Consider the following 6,556-nt stretch of genomic DNA (forward strand, 5'->3'; position numbering starts at 1 on the left):
CCTGAAGTAAATCTCCTTATAAATAACTTTAAAATAATAATAATAATAATAATAATAATAATAATAATAATAATAATAATAATAATAATAATAATAATAATAATAATAATATAGAACTGTTCAAAGTGGCGTAGTCAAAGTTTGGACTTTAATCTGTTTAAAATAATTTCGCAATACGTTAAGTAGATCAGTTATGCTAAATAAAAAAACCTGAGTCAGATAGATAGATAGATAGATAGATAGATAGATAGATAGATAGATAGATAGATAGATAGATAGATAGATAGATAGATAGATAGATAGATAGATAGATGTTTTCCTCTTTTTTCTCTCTGTAGGCATCGTTTTATGGAAGTGACATTCCTGGAGCGGTCCAAACAGAAGCCCTTGTTTAGAGGCGAAACCCTCCCACCCTGTCCCCTTTTTTCATCTTCCTAGTTTTGGAGCCCTGGGTCAAAGGTCAAGACCCCCTCCAGCTTCAGAGACATGTCAGGTCATGCAAGCCACATAGCATTCCCTGTATAGCCCCCCACCAGCCCACCTCACTGCCCTCCCCCAACCACCAAAAAGGCCTGTTGCCTCTTAACTCCAACAAGCCCGCTCACAGCAGAGGTGTGTGAATGTGTGACTCCTTAAAGCTGCAGAGATCTCGTCTGATTTGAACAAACATGTAAATATGATTAAAGATGGAGTGAGGGCTAAAGAGCAAACCTCATTAGATGGAGAAACATTTCTCTCCTGTGATGAATCTCAACACTAAAATAAATAAACATGCTGATTTCCTGTTCAAAAATAAATTGGTGATGTATATGCATGACGTTTTTAAAAAATCTTTTCCTGTGTGAAATGAGCAGCTTATGTATTTATTTATTTTTTTATCTTTGCTTTCCTTCAAGTAAAATACGCAAGTCCTGTGTTGAAATCAGACAAAAATAGGAAATAAGCTGCCATAAATTCATGCAGGGCTGAATCAAAACTGTCAGGAAACAATTAGGAAAACACCATAACTCCTTCAAATGGGGCCAAAGTTGAACTGATAGCAAAATGTGTTAAGTGAAAATAACCAATTTTACTCGGATGTAAAAGGTCGCGAGACTCTTCGGGGCCTTCGCTTGCGTCCTCTTCGCTGAGTCAGCAAACAGAACCACAGTCCCACCAAGAAACGGGATGAAAAATGGGTTTGAGACACACAAACAGGCCTGGGATGTAGTGCAGAGAAAAAGGCTGACCCCTTCCAACAGATAAACAAATAACTAAATAAATCCTGGGGACACTGGGGGTGAGGGAAGCTCCCCCGAGGGGTCAGAGCAGGAACAGATAAATCTCCCTTAAAGACGCCATGCCTCTCCATGGTTAACCTCTTAATCAACCCCAATCGGCCAAAGGAAACAGTGCTGACTCTCCAAAACGCCGCTCTGTCCTCCAATCCACACTTTCTGTTTGCTTCATGGGAAAGATTTGGATTTTCTTCATATTTAGTTTAAATAATTTGACTGCTTTTTATCTAATGCAACAATTTTGAAAAAAAATTATTGAAATTGTCATTTAGCAACACACCTCTTCAGTCCTTCACTCATCTTTTAAGCATGAGGCGACATTGGTCCATGTTTTCTCACCGTACACGTTTGGTTCTCTGTAATCAAATCAAAATTAATTTGGACAAACGTTCTGGACCTGGTTGGTCCAGAACGTTTGTCCAGGTTTGAATCCACTAATAGGATCCCTGGTGTGGGCCAAACAACCGGACCGAGACACTTTTTCAGGTGGTCTTAGTTCGCTTCCAAACAAACTTTGGTGCAGTTTGCTTCTGATGTGAATCCAGACCAGGTTCAACCCAAGAAAACTACAAGAAGTGTACTTTTTTTGGACTTCTAAGCCACTAAACCACCGTTACAATGCTAAAAATGAGCCATTCAGTGTTGCTAATTCTACTATTGCATGCACAAAATTATTGTGAAATCATATCTGTTGCAACATCTGATGCCATTCCAAAATTTGGTCCGGACCAAACAAGCAGACCGAAGGACTTTCCTGGCGTAGGTACACCCTTTGTGTTGAATATCTGCTATCCAGGTTAAGCTCTTGCTTGGCTTACTGGGACTAGTTTGTGCCATTTGGCAAACCTAAGCAAACAAAAATCACATATGGTGTTCCTCTACGTTCCATTCTTGGGCAACTTTTATTCAATATCTGTAAGGTCTCCCTTTCTACTACAATATAGTAGATGTCATAAATATACTATTGACACACATAAACACAAGTTTATTACAATTACTTTAACAATATATCCATAATATCACTGAGTAATGCGCCAATCTACTTATTCCTTAAAAGCGCCGCCAGAATAAAAGTTTTCCTGTCAACACAGGACAGAACAGATCTTCAGATCCTTTGATTTTCATCAGGTTATATTTTAAGTGATGGTGTATTTACCTTTTAAAACCATATCAATCAGGCGACTCGAGACCCGTGACGTGCTCAGGGGAAGCAGGTGGTTAGTGCTTCACCTGTAATCCGGATGAGTATAAATAAGAATGAGAAGTAAAATAGATGCTAACAATGAGGAAAGGAAATCAGTTTTTCTTCTTTTCTTCTGGAATTTTCTATAAATAGTTTTTCTTATTGGAAATTTAAACATTTTTATGGTCAAAAATCGCAGAATTTGTGCATTGTTTTTTGAAATACATGAAGAAGACTGGGGGCGCTGTGTCACACAATATCACCAATATCTCTTACACATTTTCTACATAGGTTGATGTTCCAGTCTGTTTGATATATTTAATGAATTTGTGTGGCATATTTAGTCTTTGTTATCGATTGGCCATAAATGTGGAGTAAAAATGCCCAGAGGGAGGCAGAAGGTATCATGTCTCTCTGATAGGGGGCAGTGCTGAGCGCCATGGAGACAACGAGCAACAGGTGCTCTACTTCTTCTACACATTGAAACGATTGAAAACAGTCCAGGGAGAAAATACAGACGGACCAGAACCGTTCAGTGCAACTCTCTCTGGCTGCCAGATTTTTGAGAATGATAAGAAAATGAGAAACAAGGACGTTATATTTTTTTTGCAATAGAATGACGGAGATATTCGTGGAGAAGGATAGGCACATGGACGTCATTAAGGTAATTTTCAATTTTCATCAGACAAAAGAGGTCAGCCAAAGGAAACATTCAAATAATTTAAAATAATTACCTTATTAAATATTCATTTGTCTTTCAATCATATTGTTAGACACTTTAATCAGTTTAATCAGTAAAAAATAAAATACAGCTTCTATATCGGATTTTGTATTTCTACATCCGAGCCGTCATGAACCTCACCGCATGTCTCTGCCGGAGAACAACCTGAAGCTGCTGCTGCTGTCAGCGTCCTGACCAACACCACCAGAATAGATCATTGCACAGCAGTTTAGAGTCAACATATTTTATAAGGATAATTTTGTTAATCTTTTTTGTTTATAAGGTTATGAATGATACTCGGCTTAGGAACAACCAAGGGGAGGAAGACTTTAGATTCTATGCTCTTCAACTCTTGAACAAATTCCCTGGAAACCTGAAATGTGTAGAAAATGTTAGATTCTGGGGTCTTAAATCTAAAATGTGCAGTGCAGCTTTTACATAAAAGTAAAACGTTATCATTCCTCAGCTGTTTGTGTATAATTTCTTTGTTTTTTATTTGTTTTAAATTATCTTGTGCAAGTTACTTTTAATCATCTTGTCTACGAAGGGAGATAGACAAATGGGCTTGTTTTGCCTTTTTGCCCACAGCTGACACAGATCTTTTTGATTCAGGGAGAGGTGGGGACATGGTGATGATGGAAAGCAAAGGGAGTAGTGATGAAAACCCGGGTTAATCACAGTCCATGTTGCTGTTGAGATATGCAATCGTATTATTTTACAGTATAATATTTATGCAGCCCTAGTTTTTGCTGATATTCAAGAATATTTTCATCATAAGTGAAGCTCATGACAGGGCTGCCCTTTTAGTCCAGAGTTTTTTGGTCTTTCAGTCAAATCCTAGGAAACTTACTGTAGCTCAGCCAGAGTGAAAGTCATATTAAACATGAAGTCAGTCTTTATGCTGATTATTTGTTGCTTTAAAAAAGAGAAAATCTCATATTTGTTCCTTTTAATGTGCTTACGGTCAGAATTTACAAAGTTTGGTTACTTTTGCACATTTTCCACCTCTGCTCTGTTTTTAGTTTGCAATGACATTTCCAAGAATTTCAAACATAAAACCTCTTGATGCTTGTCATCGGTTTCTCTGGGGAAAACTCAGAGCGTAAACTCATCATAAATTTACCTCCACTCATTATTTTCACATCCTTCTGCTGAACAAACACTGGGGCAAACTAATTCTTCTCCTTTTTTCTGTCTTTGTCTGTCCATCAGCAGTCTTTTCTGAAACACTAAAGAGCCAATTAGCCTCCTGTGAGTGTGGAACAACCAGATAACATCAGCTCAGAGCTCATGCAAGACATGGGAAGTTTTTCACAAACAAGAGTTCCTATTTCCGTATCATGCTCAGGTTGCATACCTGCTCAGCTGACGGCCTCTTCCTCAATGAGACGCATTTAGCACCAGCTGAAGCGGAGCGCCACATTGTTGGCGGTGGCGTTGGCAGGACGTATATAAATTGACACGTAACCGTGGCCCCTGCATTTCCTAGGCCATACGATGCGGTCATGCTCACCACCCCTTGGCCCCGCTGTGACACCCTCGTGTGCCTGGACCTCCTGCAACAGTTGGTCCCATCATCCATCACTGAGAGTCACACGCATGGCTCAAGATACTCTGCATGTTACCCGTCCAGTTTTTCAGAATCAACGGGGCAAAAGCTCAGCATGAACAGCATGATCAAGCAGCCCAGTTCTGGTGAAGATGCATAAGTTATGGCGCAGAGGTCGAACTGTCTGTGTTTGGACATGTTAGCTTTGCTATTTGGTCCTCTGCTCCCTGGCTGGAGGATGAAACAGAAATTGCGTGTGCATGCATGAACAGGTTGCCGGTATTAAGCTGAAAGGATTGCGTTCAAAAAGACAAATCCTAACATAATATTTATGTTAGGGTCCAAACTGACCTGAGATCAGTTTGGGGCTGTTCATCAATGTTTAAGGAAAACCCAATTATTGGTTTTCCTTGTGGGAAAAAAATGATAATTGGGTTGTAAGAAGCTTATGATAAATGTATTTTTTTATGATTCTAATTGGTACAGAGAATTTTAAGTGTGAAACAAAGATAAAGTTGTAAATTGTTGTATTATAATGGCTTCAGACCCATTGAATTTGCAATATTACAGTATTAGAAACACATTCTTCATTTTTTATATTTTATTGCTTTGATTTTATTTGGATTTTATCTGGCAGACCAATACAAAGTGGTGCATAATAGTGAAGTGTAGAGAAAATTTGAAAAGTGTGGCATACATTTGCATTTAGCCATTCCGTGTCAATAGTTTGTAGATCCATTTTTCAGTGTGATGACTGATTTTGGGTTAGATCAAATAGAGAGCAAATCTTGCCCCTGAATATTCAATTAATTTAGATTTAGACTTTGACTAGGCCACTCTAACACATAGTTATGCTTTAATGTAAACCAAAGGTGTCTATGCTTCTTGCCATGGGGCTAATAAATGTAACGTCGGAAGTACTTGAGGGGCCAAAACAATTTGATTCTATATTTTGCAATAAAGATTGAAAAAACTATTTTATTTGTTACCTTTGCTACTTATCAAGAACCACACAATGTTTTAATGAAACAACAGAAGCAGTCTGGTTTCTGTTGATAAGGGATCCATGAATGACAGTAGATCCAGATCTTAAAGAAACTCACAAAAAGCAGAGAATGTGGTGAATGTTATTTTTTTCCTCTAGATCTTTTGTGTTTGTATTTTTAGGATCAAGTACAGGAGATTGCTCCCTCTATCTAATTATTTAGCCAGGTTAAATAAATGTTTAATCTGCTTTGCAGCAATCATTTGATTGTTTGTAGTCCAATTTAATACCAAACTAAAGGAAGTATTTAAAAACATAAATACATTTTTCATCTTCTGATTTTAATATTCCTTTTAAAAGACCTCAAATGAGTGTAAATTATTCTCTAACTCATCACCCTCTTGAGCTGATAAACCAAATTTATGAACTCAGTTTCTGAATTCCTGTCAAGAGCCGCACAAAATCCCTTTGAGGGCTGCAAATGGCCCCCGGGCCACACTTTGGACACCCTGATGTAAACCCTTCCATTGCAGCTCTGGATTTCTGCTGCGGCTCGTTGACCTGAACCTCAGCGCTTTAGCCAACGGCGTTCTGCAGCCTGATCAATGCGGCTCACAGGTGGACCTCCATCTTGGTCCGTCTGCAGTCGGTCCATCCTGTTTCTAGGTTCAGATGATGGATTGAACCGAGCGCTGTGAGATGTTCAAAGCTCGGGATGTTGTTTTAGAAGCTAACCCTGCTTTAAACCTCTCCACCACTTCCTCGCTGACCTTTCTGCTGGGTTCCCTGGTTTTCATGGCGCTGGTTGTTCCGTAATGTTCTCTAACGAACCAATGGGGCC

This window comes from Xiphophorus maculatus, chromosome 3, assembly GCF_002775205.1.
Source record: "Xiphophorus maculatus strain JP 163 A chromosome 3, X_maculatus-5.0-male, whole genome shotgun sequence".
Taxonomy (NCBI): domain Eukaryota; kingdom Metazoa; phylum Chordata; class Actinopteri; order Cyprinodontiformes; family Poeciliidae; genus Xiphophorus; species Xiphophorus maculatus.